At 57.0% G+C, this 15,495-nt stretch overlaps 1 protein-coding gene across 1 annotated transcript in view; it reads left to right on the top strand.

The window, feature by feature from the left end:
- Nucleotides 1-15,495, top strand: part of mast2 (microtubule associated serine/threonine kinase 2) — a 127,929-nt gene that overhangs the window by 47,949 nt on the left and 64,485 nt on the right.

The following is a 15,495-nucleotide window of genomic DNA, read 5'->3' as shown; positions in this document are numbered from 1 at the left end:
AGCGCAGAAGAGCCTCCAGTGGAAAGGGAGGAGAAAGCCTCTCCGCCTGCCCAGTGTGGCACTGCACAGCATCAGCAGCAGAAACAGTCCAGCGCGCCCTCCTGCTGAAGACATGTTTTATTTGGCAGTTTCTGTCCTGGTGTGGAGGTTGTAGGTGTATAAAAAACGTAATTAACTCCAGCATGGATCAGTCTGCAGGGGAGAGACTTGCACAAAGGCTGTAAAGCACACAGTAGCAGCTGACTGTGTTCAAATATTGCTGATAAATTTTTAATCAGCTCGGTCCCTCATCAGTGGACTCATGATTAATTCATTGTAATATAATAAGAAAGCACTGGCCACAGATTCTGTGTGTGTGCGTGTGCACGCGTGTGTGTGTGTGTGTGTGTGTGCATGTGCGTATGCTGTGTGTGTGTGTGTGGTGTGTGTGCATGTGCGTATGCTCTGTGTGTGTGTGGTGTGTGCGCATGTGCGTATGCTCTGTGTGTGTGTGTGTGTGTGTGCGCGTGTGTGTGCGTGTGTGTGTGTGTGTGTGCGCATGTGCGTATGCTCTGTGTGTGTGTGAGAGAGAGAGAGAGAGAGAGAGAGAGAGAGATGGCAGGCTAACCGGTTCCCTGTAGTGTGGTTGGGACGTGATGGTAGTAAAAGGAGATGGAGAGGTGTGCGGTGACAGTGAGAGGCGAGGGGCGGGGCTCTGTCATTCTCCCATTCATTTCATGCGTGCGCGTTGCTGCCTCCCTCGCTCCTGATTGGCCGGGCTGCCGTTGGAGCTCTGCTGGCTGGAGGCAGGGAGAGCAGAGCAGAGCAGCACTGTACTGTACTGCCAGCTTCAGTGTGGTGGAGGCAGAGGACAGGCGCGCGAGAGAAAACAGAGAGAGAAAGAGGAAGAGGAAGAGAGGAGGAGAGCGGAATCGGAGCACCAGCTGCTCTCTGTTTCGGCCGGCTGCTCGCTCGCTCGCTCGGTGGAGGAGGCGCCGCGGGAGAGAGAGAGAGAGACGCTCGCGCTCCTTTTGTGCCGCGTCCGAGGCGGGCGGCTCCTCGTTCGGGGAGGAGGAGAGAGAGGGAGATCGGAGCGCCGGCTCATAGCCGCCGCCGTTCCTGCGCCTCTCTCCGCGCCGCCGCATCGCACCGCGCCGATCTCGCTCGCTAACGCGCCTTTGTAGCGTGAGCCGGGGAGCGGATCAGCGGCAGGAGCCAGCAGAGAGAGGAGGAGAAGAGAAGAGAGGAGGGGAGGAGAGGATAGGAGGAGGAGGAAGCCATGGTGCGAGTGTGACAGCAGCTCCTCTCAGCGCCTGTGCCAGCGCAGCCTCCCTTCCCCGCCGGCGCTCCTTGCCGCAGGCAGCAGGGTCGAGGTCCGGCCCCGTCCGTCTGCCGGAGCCTCTTTCCACCTGCTCTTCCAGCCGCCGCCGCCGCCGCCGCTCGCCTCTTTCTTTGTCTTTCTCTTTTTGTTTTGGTTTTTTTTCCTCCTTCCTGCTCCACCTGTGATCGCTGATAACAGAAGAGGAAAAGAACCCGCGGTGGCCGCTTCCGGGCTGTGGATGCTCGGCCTCTCCGTGCCCTCTCTCCGCCCCCCCCCAGGCTGTTTCCCTCTCGCCCGCGCACACGCGCTCCGCAAAAACAGGACGGCTCCCGCCAGCTCCTGCTCTTTGTGTTTCCGTGGAGAGAAGCATCCGACCGGACAGCCAATCAGCAGAAGGGAACCGTGTGACTGTGTGCCGTACGATTAGGCTCCAAGACTGAAGAGAAGACCCCCTCCTCCTCCTCCTCCTCCTCCTCCATGTTGTTGTCTTCTTTTCCTGAGACGCTGTCTTTCTCTTGGTTTCCTTCGGTGGGTTTGTGGTGAGGTCCCCCGCGGCCCCCGCACACGCTAGCCCGGCTCTGTGTGTGACAGAGAGAGGGATTTTGGGGAGGGAAAACACAAGCGGGGAGGGGGGGGGAGACAGCCGAGCCCCAGGATCCCTGCGAGCCCTGGGAGTGGCGCTGTACTGAGCGTGCTCAGTGCGTGTGTGTGGGAGGGGCCTGCGCTCTCTGGATGAATGGGAGAAGTGCTGAGTGGGCTGAGCTCCAGAACACACGTGCTGCTGAGAGAGAGAGGGAGAGAGAGAGAGAGGGAGGGAGGGAGAGAGGGAGAGAAACGCTCAGTCAGGCTGGAGCTCGCACGCACTTCACAGCCTCCCCCGTAGCCTCGCGCTGGCAAGAGGAGAGAAGAGAAGAGCAGAGGAGAGGAGAGGAGAGGAGAGGAGAGAAGCAGAAGAGAAGAGAAGCAGAAGCAGCACCGGAGCAGACTGGGGGCCTCTTCAAGCAGCAGCAGCAGCCATTTTCACCCTGGTTTAGTTTCTCTGAGCTGAGGCGGTCGTGTTTGCGCCTGCGTGTGGAATGTGGCCAGGCCTGGGGCCTGCGCTGCGGTTCGGGGGATTTTTGGGAGAGAAGCTCCCCTCCAGGCGGGACTGCGTGCCGAGGGACTCCCGGGCAGGACGGCAGCCCTGAAACGCAGGAAGCAGGACAAAACAAAAAAAAAAACCAAAACTAAAAACTCTGAGCAGCGAAGCCTTTCATCTCCGCGGGGGGCGGCTCATTAAAAGGATTTTCGTCCCGGTTTTCAGACTGATCTCCTCATTTCCCCCGAGCTCTGGGGTGCAGGAATGAACGGGCCCGTGGAGGTGCTGAAGTGACCCGCCCGCTTCGAAACGGGACCTGGGGCCTTTGGAGGAGACCGCAGAGCGACCACCTGACCGCAGAGCCTCTGCTCGACCGTAGAGCGACCATCCTGCTGACCGGCGGACAGTGACTGTCACACAGAGTCTGGGACCTGCTACCGCATCCTGCCCCCCCTTCATGGCCCTCAGCGCCCCCCTGGAGCGCCCGCGCCGGTCCAGCTGACGAGTGTCCGCTCGCGCAGCGACCCCCCCGCCTCCTTAGCGCTCGGGGCCGAAGAGGAGCTCCGCCATGGACGACTCCAGCATCCTGAGGCGCCGGGGGCTCCAGGTAAGGGGCCGCGCGGGGGAACCTGTTTTTACGTTAAACGGAACGCCGGGCTCTTTTCCCCCGGTCCCTCGGATTCGTAAGCGCCGGTAACAGCACGCTTCCCTTCGGCGGCGTTCGTCCTCCTGCCCGTAGCGCCGCTGCCGAGTTTAGCCTTAAAAGGCCTCGGGCGGCGAATCCCTGCGGGGTGTGGGGGGGGGGGGGGGGAGCTGGGCTCGGTACTCTGGAGCTTGCGTCCTGCTGCTGTCGGTTTCAGCAGGAAGTTTCTGCGCTCCCAAACGGGGACGGGAGCCGCGTCGTTTGCGTAAGGGGACGAGCGCCGAGCCCCTGTTGCGCCGCTGGTGGAAGCAGGAGCGGCTTTTGATCCTGGTGCTGTGGGGCCTAGCGCTGAGGCTATCCCCTTGTCTGCCCTGCTCTGGCCCCCGTCTGCCCTGCTCTGGCCCCCCATCTGCCCTGCTCTGGCCCCCTGTCTGCCCTGCTGCTCTCCTGCTGGGGCAGGAAGGCCTGTCCGATGCAGTTAGCGAGCGTTCAGCTGCTCAGAAACGGCGAGAGTTTTCGGCTTTCCGCTCCTGACCCCCCCGACCCCTGACTGTAAGAGCGCTGTGGCTAACACGTGGTGTTGCCAGATTGGGCGGATTCCCACCCGACTGGGGATACTTTTTTTTAATGCTATTGTGCGGGGGGGATAAATGGCTCTGGGCGGGTTCACCGTTTCCAAATCTGGCAACGCTGGCTGAGGTTTATACCACAGAATGTCTCACGGAGGTGGCTAATTCTTTCCAGGCTGCAGGAGGGGGAACCGTAGCGTTGTCACAGAATATCTCTTACCCTCTTCACGCGCGGTGTTGGGTTACTTCGCTTACGTCAGGGTTAGAAAATCTGACCCCGCTGGAAAAGCTCTGTTTCTGCGTAACTGTAAAAAAGAAAGGGGATATTTGAGCAGTTTGCTGGTCTCTTCCCCTGGGGTTTCAGCTCCAGTTGAACAGGCTGTGCAGAGTGTGTGTGTAAGATGGTGGCTAGAGAACGGTCAGCTGCAGTACAGACATACCCCAGGCCTCATCGTGGTCTTCGCTGTGGTGAGATTTGGTGTGAGTGCGTGAAAAGTGGCATCACAGTCATGAGTTCAGCCGTTTATTTCCGCAGGCCAGGGTAGCAATGTTTGCCCTCGTTAGTTTTAGTGAAAAGAGCATTGCCACAGCATTACCGTGCCGTGTGGAGATGACCTAGCCAGTCGTGAATTCTGACTTTTCAGTTTGTTTAGGAAGGCATAACTGCCCCCCTGAACACAACATGAATGAAAACTAGCACAACAGAGTGTGTGAACCCCAGTACAGACAGTCAGTGTATGTGAACCCCAGTACAGACAGTCAGTGTGTGTGAACCCCAGTACAGACAGGGTGTAGGGAGAGGGCCTGTGTGAACCCCAGTACAGACAGACAGGGTGTGTGAATGGCGGTACAGACAGACAGGGTGTGGAATGGCAGTACAGACAGGGTGTGTGAATGGCGGTGCAGACAGACAGGGTGTGTGTGGCGTAGTGGTGCTGACCCAGCCGCTCTGTGTTGTCTGGCCGCTGAGCTGTGCGGCTTGTGTTTGTTTCCCTAAATCCGCTGGCGTGGGCGCGTCGCCCGAGGCGCGGCGTCTGGCGGGGGAGCGAGCGCCCCGCATACCAGACCGCGGGACCCCCAGAGGGGACGGGATCGGCTCAGACCCCCCCCCCGGCTCCGCCCGGGCCCCGCTCCTGTCTGCGCTGTGGGGGCTGATATCTGGGAGCGGGGGGTCAGTAGGGCAGCCAGCAGAAACAAACAGTGGGGGCCTGCGTGTCTGCGTCTCTGACCTCCCCTGCAGCCCGGGACGGGCCTCTCTGCGACCCAGCGGGGCGGGAGCAACGCCTCGGCCGGCTTTTCGAGCCTGTGGGGCGCTCGGAGCTTTTAAGAAGCGCCCCTTTGCCGGGTCAGCGCCGCGCCACGTGTCCTGGTGCGGAATCGGCGGCTGTTTACGGGAGGCGGGTGAACGCGTTGGTGGGTCTCTCCGCACGCGCGACTCCCCCTCACACACCCGCTGATCGCTCTCCGGAGGGTCATTAATTGGGACGGCCTTGTTGGGCGTTTGGTAATGTGAGGCTTTGCCTCGCTCGCTAAGTGTTACGAGCGGCTGTAATGAACAGCACACGAGGGGATTATTATTATTATTATTTAATTTTTTTTGGAAATGCTGCCCTCCGTGCGAGCGGCCTTTCCTCATACCGTAGTGCTGAGGTAACCGGAGGGGTACGCCAGCCCCCCAGCCCCCCCCCCCCCCCCCGCGCAGCGTGTGATTGACAGCGGGGCTGTGCTCCACAGCTGGCACCGTCCGGTCTCGGGCTCCAGCCCCATAAAGCACGCGCCTCTCTCTCTTTCTCTCTCTCTCTCTCTCTCTCCCTCCCTCGCTCCAGTGAAGCGCGTCTGATTTACGCCGTCCGGGATTAGCGGGGGGGGGGGTGGGGGGCGGGGGTGTTCTCAGGGTCGGCCGATTGTTCCCACACAAAGGCAGATGTGTGAGCATCAGCAGCTGGAGGGCCCGGCCCGGCCTCACTGACTGCCCGCATTAGAGACTCTCTGTAATGCCTGTGGCACCGCTGATTACCCAGGCATCTGCACGCATCCTGTTTCCTCCACCAAGCCCTTTTTTTTTGGCTAGTACAGTATGTTTGTTTTTTTAAATATGTGTAGCCGTGGGATTTTAGTTTCTCACTGACGTTACCTTTTGAGTCTTATCTTTATATAATTTCATTTCAGCTCGGTGCAAGACGATTTGGTGGCAGAGATGGCTATTGGCTGGACCTCAACGGCGGGGCCAGCCCTGCTAACGCGAATGTCTGTGACTGAGTGACTGAGTGATGAAGTTACACCATTGGTTGGCCGAGTTATGAAGTTACGCCATTGGTCGGCCGGATCACGTGTGCCAGGTCCAGCCATATTCTAGGTTTTAACCTGGTCTCGTTTTAATTTTAATGACCGTGTAGCGCATTCAGCCTGTTCTTCAGCAGGTCCAGAAGAGCTTGTTTGACTGGCAGTGTAATTAGGGGATGTTTCCTGAGGTGTTATTCCGGTGGAGTGAACACTGTTTCCCCCCTCTTACGTTTCGCTGTCCCCCCTTGCCTGTGGAAGTGCGGTCCTGCTCTCTGTGTACCCCTTAATCAGTGCCTGTAGTAACAGTTCCGGCCCCACGCCCAGTAAACCAGGCTAATGTGTCCCGCCAAGCTTCTTTCCTCAGTGAACTTGGTCAAGTAAGGGTGAGAGGACGTCAGCACCACGCTGCACTAATTCGACTCCTGGCAGCTCGGAGAGCTTGGGGGGGCGGGGCCCTACCGCGTCTGCCCACTCCCTTCAGGCCGTTAAAAATCACGCCGCTTTTTCCGTTCCGCCCCCCCCCCCCCGCTTTTCCGCCACAGGACAGAGAGAGACTTCCTCCCGGCTTATCCCTGGTAAATCGCTCTCTTGCTTGAGCGGGTTTGGATACAAGGCGAGTTTGGGAGGGAGCTAGGTTGGTACCTGCGGGGGGGAGTGGGGGGGGGAACGGAGGGCGGCCGCTCGGTCGCTAAGGGCTGCCCGTACGGTCGTTTAGTCACGCACAGCTGCGGGTCATTGACCGCGCCCGTGTTGAAGAGTAACTCCTAACGCGTTAAATGCTGCTTCCCTGTGCGTCGAACATTAACCTGGGAAAGTCAGCCAGCCCCATTGCTTACAAACACCGAGGCTAATAAAGACTTCTGCTCTTAGCCAGTTCAGAGCAAAACATCTTCGGGGCACAACAGGAGTTTAGTACGTTTTCCGGAAAGATTTCATCAGTGCAAATTAGCGAGTTTTAGCACGTCCGCTGAGATGGTGGAGTCTGCAGTTAAAGACGAGGCGTGTGTGCTTACTCTCCTGGAAACGGTCATTTCTTTGTTTTTATCCATTCTCAGGCAGAATGCCCACTTTTAAACTCCCCAATTCTGTCTTGGCTGCTCTCTCAGTTCTGATCTGAACTGGCCCGGGACAAACAATATTATATATTTATATTCATAGCATGTGCATGTCCTACATGTGTCATACTGAAGTGTTGGTTTAGGCACCCGGTGTGCTCTCCCGGGCAGTAATTAGGCCCTGCGGAGGAGTCCTGTGAAGGTTGGGTACGGATACTCCGCCCCAGTGGTGTGTGTGGCTTGTGCAACATCAGTGGCCGCTAAAGTGAATATGTGAAAACTTTGCGCAAATCTCCCATAATCCCGTTTTCTGGCTCTCTCAAAACGGGGCCAATTCGCTGAGGAATGTTTTAAAAAAAAAGCGTAATCTGCTTTTGTGCTGGGGGGGATTAGAGGTTATTTAAACGGGGCTGGGGGGCTCGTCCGGGGCGCGTTTCTGTCGTCGCCCTCTCTCTGCCCGTGTGTGCGGGCGTGTGCGGACGCGGTTCCCGCGGCGATGGCGTCCCACCGGCACGTCCACCCGAGCAGGGCGTGCCTGGCCTGCCGGCGCTCCGTCAGCTGGATGAAAGTGAGGCTGTCCTGCCTGAGCGTTACCATGGAGACGCCCTGCGAGTCAGGCCAGGTGAGCCGTTTTTTAATTTTTTATTTTTTTAAAAACGCCGCAGCGACGGCGGGCCAGAACGCTGGGAGTGCTTGTGGCTGGCTTGTCGCGAGTCCGCCATGGCGTTGGTCATGCTTTTTCGGGGGTTTTCGTTGTGTGGGGGTGGGGTGTGGGGTGTGCTACGGACGGTGGTGTTGGGGCATCGGGGTTTGCGTATGGCTGCTCTATCGGGGTGAGCTGCAGGGACCTGTCGGACCTGATCGCTCTGCTTTCCTCTGAGCGTGAGCAGAACCCCTCTCTCTCTTCCGGCCCCGAGTGCCTGCACTGGCTCTGGAAACAGGATAAGCTCGTCCTTATCGGCGCTGACATCGCCGGCTCTGTCCGGATCCTGGGGGGGGCGGCTGGGCTGCTGAATGGGACCCGCCCACAGAAAAGAACAATGGCCCAAATTCACTTCCTCCCAGCGGTCTGTTTGGCCCCTGGCGTGATAATCCACCACCGCTCCCGGGCCGCTGAACCGCACCGCTCCCAGGCCGCTGAACCGCACCGCTGGCCCCTGCATTCGGGGCTTAGAGCTGGAGAGGAGAGCGGCGGTCGCGGCGCTGGGTTTTAAAGCTAACCGCTCGGGCCGTTTTTGGAAAGCTGCGTGGACTGGAACGGAAGCCTGTCGCTGCTATGGATGCGATGCGGATGCGTGCGTGCGATGGTGCCCGTCGCACTCTCCGAACTGCGGCAGCGCTTCCCCCCCCTCTCTGGGCTGCGGTCTCTGGCGCCGTTCCTCAGGAATGCGCCCCCCCCACCCCCCGCGCGCGGCTCGGGTTCGAGGGCCCGGCGCGCGAGGGAAACCAGACCCGCGTGATCGCTCAGAGCTGTCAGGCCCCTCCACTGCAGACCGCGGCGGTAAATGATTCCCGCTCGTGTTGAGGCTTAGTATCCGCGGCTGAGTCCTGCAGAAGAGCGTGCAGAACTCTGCTGCTTCCTCACCTGGTCTGACCCCTGTGCATTTTTAATGATGTTTTGCACGCTGCGTATTTTTGGAGTGCAGGTTTAATTAGTTTTTTTGTTTTTTTTCGTCTGTGGGGGGGGGGGGGATTGCGTTGTTTGGACAGCTGCACATTTAGTTCTGGGGATTGGCGGAACAGCTGGTGGGTTTAGGCCAATCGCTGTTGGGACGAGAGTCAACACCGGCGTCCATAGGTTGCCAGAGAGCCCACACGTTTCCCCGTGCGGACAGAGACCAACTCCAACAACCCGAGAATTTAAACATGTTTATTCGCAGAGACAGTGTCTCCCTGAATAATGATGTTCCTGTCAGTAGCTGGATTTCCATCCCATCACTCCCATGCTTGCACCCGCTGTTCCAGTGCCCGATTGGGAAGGGCGGACGCTGGCACCCGGCTGTCCGCCGTGCCGGGTAACGATCTCAGCGCTGTTGGTGTTGGGCAGGGCTACATAACACGGCTCGATCCGTCTCAGGATTCTGTGCCAACTTCCGCTCTTCCTTATTTAAACGTCTCAAACATGGTGTTTGGATCTGACGTTTGCATAAGAGCTAGCCACAGCCATAGAGGTTTATCCTGAAGGTTTTACTGAGCTCAAGAACAGGAGTGAACCAGCAAAGTTTACACTGCTTCCTGTCAGAAAGCCGAAACTAAGGAAACTGGTTGGAACAAAAACCAGCATGCAGACCGCGCCCCTGGACTGGAGCTGTGCACCCCTGGGGTAGAGGGAGGGGGAGGATGCTGACGGCTGGGCAGGGAGCACCTCGAGCAGCGGTGTAGCGGTGAAACCACAGGAGCTACGTAAGACTCAGGAGATGGGACGCGACGCCCACAGAACCATAAGGAGAGGGTACTAGGGTACTGAGGTGCTGAGGGTCTTAAGAATACTAAGGGTACCTAGGTACTGAAAGTACTAGGGTACTAAGGATACTGAGGATACTGAGGATATTGAGGTACTGAGGGTGCAGAGTACTGAGGTACTGAGGGTGCAGAGTACTGAGGTACTGAGGATACTGAGGTATTGAGTACTGGATACTGAGATTGAGGTATGTTTGGGTACTTAAGTACTGAGTTTGGGACTGAGGGTACGAGGTACAATACGGGTATAGGACTGAGGTACTGGTACGTTGCTCAGCTCTCTGGCAGCTCTGCAGTAGGGGAATTCGCAGGGGGCCCATGAGCTCAGCCCGTCTCCTTGGTGAGCACAGATTGAGAGCGGTACGAGTATGAGCTCATCTCTGCTGGGGGGGAGGGGGAGGGAGCGGGGTGGATTGAGGACAGCGTCTGATGGAGCTCCGATGCGCAGGGACTGTGAAGTTCAGCGCGCTGTGGGAAGGCGGGTAATGGAAACCCAACTGTGAAACGGAGGTGCAAAGCAAACGGGAGAAAAAGGCGTCTGACCGATCAGCTCTATAATAAGCGAACGCAGTGCGTATGGAAGCGGGAATGCGGAGGAAGTGGCTAGCTCTCTAGCTCTCCAGGCAGGCCCACCTGCTGTTCAGCAGTGTGAGGTGGGATTGGGCGGGGCGCGGCGGTGGGGGATTGGTAGAGCCGCAGGGCTGTGTGGTAGGTGCTGGTGCAGTGCCTGTGCTGGTGTACCGGACACACTGAGGCGCTGTGGTGTACGGTTACCGGCGCGGATACCCAGACCCGTGTGTCCACCGCACATCCCGCCAGGCCATACTGGAGGCGTACCGCACGCGCTGCTGGTCACTGGCCACAAGGGAACGGGCTCTGTGGGGGCGGGGCTCTGCGGGGGCGGGGCCTCAGCCGGGCAGGGCTCTGTTGGGGTGTGGCCTCAGCAGGGCGGGGTTCTTTGGGGGCGGGACTCAGCAGGGCAGGGTTCTGTGGGGGCGGGGCTCAGCTGGGTGGGGCTCTGCGCTGTGGCCCCCCCTCTGTACACCTCCCCACTTGTATGTAGAACAGGGACGTCGGATCGATTTCACTCCGTCCTCCCGCTGCTCCCTCTCCTCTCGTTGCTTCCTGGGGTTGGCGAGAGGACTGTTTGGACTGAGGCTCGAAACTGAACTCTGGGATACTGGAAGTCTAGACACCCCCTGCTTCCACCGCCAAAGGGGGAGATGAGAAATAAATTAAATTTGGCAGCGGGGAGCGAGCAAAACGATGTGCAAATGAGGTTTGGGGAGGCGGGAGCGTGTACCTGCGCGGTCGCTCCAGTTTAAATATTTGCGATGGCGATTCTTTTTTTGGTTAATGTTATTTGTGTGTGGCTGCTGACAGACAGACAGACAGACAGACAGCAGTGCCTGGCTCTCCCTCAGAGCGCCGCACACCGCAGGCACTAATCACACCGGCGGCAGCGATGCGAGGCTGCTCCCTCTGTACTGCTCTACAGGAGAGCGCTTTGATCGCCCCCTCGCTCGCCCTGTTCCCCCGGGACCGCCCTCCCATCTCCCCATGTAGCTGTCCCTCACTCTGCATAATGAGTGTGATATCTCTCTCGCTCTCGCGCTCTCTCTCTCACACACACTCTCTATTTCTCATTCTCTCTCTCTCTCTCCCACCCTCTCTTTTTCTCTCTCTCAACCCCCTCTCCCTCTCTCTTCCTCTCTCTCTCACTTTCTGTCTCTCTCTCTCTCTCTCTCTCTCTCTCTCTCTCTCTCTCTCTCCCTCCCTCCCTCCCTCACTCTCTCTCCCCCTTAGTCAGGTGTGTTGCAGAGAGCTCCTGGTATCCAGGCTGTGCTGCTGCAGTCACACAGACTGTGCTGCCGTGTGTTAGTGTTGGAGGGAGGAGTCCCCTCCTCTGCCCGTGTTTAGATGAGTGAGGTTCCGCGTGTGGGGGGGGGGCGCTCAGTGTGGGGGGGGGGTGCTCAGTGTAGGGGGGGGGGCGCTCAGACCGGAGGGGGCCGCGCTCCGAGGTGCAAATTGAAGGTTTTTTGCGCGTGGCTGGGTGCGGGAGACCTGAGGTGACTCCGCCGGGGAAGGTGTTGCTGTCGGATTCCCGATAATGAAGCGGCTTTTTCACCGGCTGGGGAGGAAGACGTGCCGGAGACAAAGACAGCGGACTCCTTTCAGTCCGTGTGGGGAAAGCTCTGAGCCCCCGTCGGCCTAAATCGAGCTCCGGAATGGGGTCGAACCCTCTTACCGCACAGCGCTGGATTAATGCAGTAATAGGATCCCTTATAATCACACTTGCAGTGGCCCCTTTGTCTCTAAGGGAGTTAATGTGGAGAGCTGGAGCACAGCGAAGACTGGCACGCGTGGTAATGCACTGTACATGGCACTCATTACCAGGGAAACCATTCGATTTTGGGTGAATCATACTCCCATGTTTTTTTTTTTTGGGTTTTGCACATAAAAATATTCTTTGGCTGGTGAACCCAAATTGAATTCCAGAAATGTCAGGAAGCAGCCACTAATTTAATTTAATTTATTTTTTTCCCCCCCTTCTTCGGGCGGTGATCTGAAAGCAGACGCACTCTGGCGAGCCGCCAGGTCGTGTTCTCGGTTGCCATGGAAATGAGAGATGCTGAAACCCACCTGACCACTCTGCGTGTAATTCCTGGAATTTATCATTAATGAAAACTTCCCCCCGGGCGGACCGCGGCGTGTCCGTCAACGGCAATCAGCGCCGTCGTCATGGTGCCCGAGTCATTGTGGCGCATTGCCATCTGGCTCCAGGATTGGTCAGTTTCCCCTGGCCCTCCCCCCCCCCCCTTGGCCCTTGTATCATGCTGCTGTTCCACCCCCACATCCTCTCCAGCTCAGTACCTCCAGGCCCCTTGAATTCTTTTTCTTTCATGTGCTTGTTGCCGTCTTTGTTTTCAGACTCTTTGTTTTAGATCCTGGAGCATGCTCTCCCATCCTGTACATTTCCATTTCAACCCTAATTTGGCACACCTGATTCTACTAATTGGCAGCTCAACAAGATCTCTAGGTTTCGAATGAGATGTGCTTTGTCAGGTTTGGAGCGAAAACCTACCGGACCGTGGAGGCCCAGGAACAGGGGTTGGGCCAGGCCTGTTTTAGATGTATAATGCGTATGAAACTTGTGTGTGTGTGTGTGTGTGTGGTAGGTAATGTGGAAGCTGTATCTCTTCCATCGTAAACAGTCCCGTTAAGATGGTATTTAAAGACGCTGTTCGTCCCGCGGGGGTGGGGGGGGGGGGCATTTCCCACGACTCCGGGACTCGCCCGCCAAACGGAACGTTAACGGCAGGGAGCGCGGGTGACATCACCGCGGGACGACTGAGTCCAAAATCGCAAAGAAAAACAAACCGCAGATACTGTGTAATACGGACCAACTGTGCCTTTCACACCCAGCACTCTGTCAATTAAATCAGCTCCCTCTCCCCTCTCTCTCTATCTCTCTCTCTCCTCTCTCTCTCTCTCCCTCCCTTTCTCTCTCTCTCTCGCTCCCTCCCTTTCTCTCTCTCTCTCTCTCTCCCCCCCTCCCTTTCTCTCTCTCTCTCTCTGCTCAGGGTGTTGAAACAGACACCATTACCCTTTTTTTTAATTGTTGGAGGGGGAAAAAACAAAATGGCCTGCCAATTCCTGCTCGTGCTTCCCCCCCCCCCACCCCACCCCCCCTCTATTATCTGTGCATAAAGCAGGCAGTGAGGCGTGCAGATATCGTTTTGAATGTGCAGACTGTAATTAGGATTAGGGTTTTCCTCTCACTGCGGACGGGGGGGGGGATTACGCCCGAGCGGAAAAGGGGGCGGCGGGACGGCGCCAGCGTCGCCCCCGCTTTTGTTTGGTGTTTTTCCGGCGAGCGTCCGCACGCACGACGACGGGGTAATCAGCGCGGCGTTTGTTCCAGGGGCGCAAGCGCGCCTAAATCAACGCGCTTCGGCGGCCGCCCCGACTCGCCGTGAGAGGCGGCCGCGTGGCGTCCTGCGGGCGAGGCGTGTCCGGCGGGCGCGGGTGCGGGCGCGTCGGACTGAGCCGCTGACGGTTAGCGTCCTCAAAGCCACGGAGCTCGCCGTCGTCCGCCCGAACCCCCCGAGCTCAGCCGGATCTGCAGAGCCGCGCTAGCGTAGCTAACGGCTGCGTGATCCACACTGTGCAGTATTACATGCTAAAGGTAGCTAGCTAACGGCTGCGTGATCCACACTGTGCAGTTTTACATGCTAAAGGTAGCTAGCTAGCGGCTGCGTGATCCACACTGTGCAGTAGTACATGCTAAAGGTAGCTAGCTAGCGGCTGCGTGATCCACACTGTGCAGTTTTACATGCTAAAGGTAGCTAGCTAACGGCTGCGTGATCCACACTGTGCAGTATTACATGCTAAAGGTAGCTAGCTAACGGCTGCGTGATCCACACTGTGCAGTATTACATGCTAAAGGTAGCTAGCTAATGGCGGCGTGATCCACACTGTGCAGTTTTACATGCTAAAGGTAGCTAGCTAGCGGCTGCGTGATCCACACTGTGCAGTATTACATGCTAAAGGTAGCTAGCTAACGGCTGCGTGATCCACACTGTGCAGTTTTACATGCTAAAGGTAGCTAGCTAGCGGCTGCGTGATCCACACTGTGCAGTAGTACATGCTAAAGGTAGCTAGCTAACGGATGCGTGATCCACACTGTGCAGTTTTACATGCTAAAGGTAGCTAGCTAGCGGCTGCGTGATCCACACTGTGCAGTTTTACATGCTAAAGGTAGCTAGCTAGCGGCTGCGTGATCCACACTGTGCAGTATTACATGCTAAAGGTAGCTAGCTAACGGCTGCGTGATCCACACTGTGCAGTTTTACATGCTAAAGGTAGCTAGCTAGCGGCTGCGTGATCCACACTGTGCAGTTTTACATGCTAAAGGTAGCTAGCTAGCGGCTGCGTGATCCACACTGTGCAGTAGTACATGCTAAGGTAGCTAGCTAGCGCGTCTGCAGTGATCCACACTGTGCAGTATTACATGCTAAAGGTAGCTAGCTAACGGCTGCGTGATCCACACTGTGCAGTTTTACATGCTAAAGGTAGCTAGCTAGCGGCTGCGTGATCCACACTGTGCAGTAGTACATGCTAAAGGTAGCTAGCTAACGGATGCGTGATCCACACTGTGCAGTTTTACATGCTAAAGGTAGCTAGCTAGCGGCTGCGTGATCCACACTGTGCAGTTTTACATGCTAAAGGTAGCTAGCTAGCGGCTGCGTGATCCACACTGTGCAGTAGTACATGCTAAAGGTAGCTAGCTAGCGGCTGCGTGATCCACACTGTGCAGTATTACATGCTAAAGGTAGCTAGCTAGCGGCTGCGTGATCCACACTGTGCAGTATTACATGCTAAAGGTAGCTAGCTAGCGGCTGCGTGATCCACACTGTGCAGTTTTACATGCTAAAGGTAGCTAGCTAGCGGCTGCGTGATCCACACTGTGCAGTATTACATGCTAAAGGTAGCTAGCTAGCGGCTGCGTGATCCACACTGTGCAGTATTACATGCTAAAGGTAGCTAGCTAACGGCTGCGTGATCCACACTGCAGTATTAAATGCTAAAGGTAGCGTAGCTAACGGCTGCGTGATCCACACTGTGCAGTTTTACATGCTAAATGTAGCGTAGCTAACGGCTGCGTGATCCACACTGCAGTATTAAATGCTAAAGGTAGCTAGCTAACGGCTGCGTGATCCACACTGCAGTTTTACATGCTAAAGGTAGCTAGCTAGCGGCTGCGTGATCCACACTGTGCAGTAGTACATGCTAAAGGTAGCTAGCTAGCGGCTGCGTGATCCACACTGTGCAGTATTACATGCTAAAGGTAGCTAGCTAACGGCTGCGTGATCCACACTGTGCAGTATTACATGCTAAAGGTAGCTAGCTAACGGCTGCGTGATCCACACTGCAGTATTAAATGCTAAAGGTAGCGTAGCTAACGGCTGCGTGATCCACACTGTGCAGTTTTACATGCTAAATGTAGCGTAGCTAACGGCTGCGTGATCCACACTGCAGTATTAAATGCTAAAGGTAGCTAGCTAACGGCTGCGTGATCCACACTGCAGTTTTACATGCTAAAG

This window comes from Anguilla rostrata, chromosome 4 (genome assembly GCF_018555375.3).
Source record: "Anguilla rostrata isolate EN2019 chromosome 4, ASM1855537v3, whole genome shotgun sequence".
NCBI lineage: Eukaryota > Metazoa > Chordata > Actinopteri > Anguilliformes > Anguillidae > Anguilla > Anguilla rostrata.
The sequence above is the reverse complement of the archived record's forward strand: the minus strand, read 5'-3'. Positions and strand labels throughout refer to the sequence as shown.